This window comes from Buceros rhinoceros, unplaced genomic scaffold (genome assembly GCF_000710305.1).
Source record: "Buceros rhinoceros silvestris isolate BGI_N320 unplaced genomic scaffold, ASM71030v1 scaffold30587, whole genome shotgun sequence".
In the NCBI taxonomy this organism is placed as follows: domain Eukaryota; kingdom Metazoa; phylum Chordata; class Aves; order Bucerotiformes; family Bucerotidae; genus Buceros; species Buceros rhinoceros.
Genome location: NW_010424444.1, coordinates 7,890 through 8,704, shown reverse-complemented (window position 1 = coordinate 8,704; position 815 = coordinate 7,890).

Sequence of the window (815 nt, the reverse complement as noted above, 5' to 3'; positions counted from 1 at the left end):
CACACCGACGTACTGAGCAGTGGGAAGGAGCTGGAGATTTAAAAGCTGCCAAGGGTCAGTTAAATAGTTTGCCATTTTAAAAGATTATTTGAAGCCAACAGTTCTCCAAGTTCAGTTTTGGGTGTGTACAGCAGCTGCGAAGTCCCCACTTCGATACGTATGACATTCTAGTTCTTGTGAGAGAACCAAGAACTTCCTGAAAAGTTGTTCTAGCTTTTTCAACCACTTCTTGAGTAAACACTGCAGAGCTATGACCAGGCTATCTAAGCTGCCGGCACGACTCAATAACTAACCAGTTAAAGAGCTGGGTATAAAAGAATGTATGTAGTAATACCGATTAAGCACACAAAGTCCGTGCTTCACGGGTCCTGCTGCCGTGTAAGACTCTTCCCAACACCTACACGGGTAAGTTCAGCTGTTTAGGTCACTGCATGCCAGCTCAAAACAGCAGCAAAATGTCTACCACTACGAGCAGCTGTACCCGGCTGTGCCTTCAGAATGCAAACTGTGTGGAAACCTGGGTGGGCAGTGCCCTGCCACAGGAACGGGACCAGCGCACACCCTGCAGCATGTGCACGTGGCAGAGAACAGCTACTGAGAAAGAGAAACGTGTAGAGGGTCTGACACAGACGATACGATCAAGACAGACTGAGTCACCAGACATTCAAATCAGGGAGAGGAGAAAATCCCTCAGAGAGAGTGCACGGACAGGCCAGCATCACAAAGAACTCTAAAGGCACATGTCAGGTCACACGGTTCTGTTCAGACCAACTGCTTACACACGCAGGCACAAATCTTAATGGCTCCCCCACCCC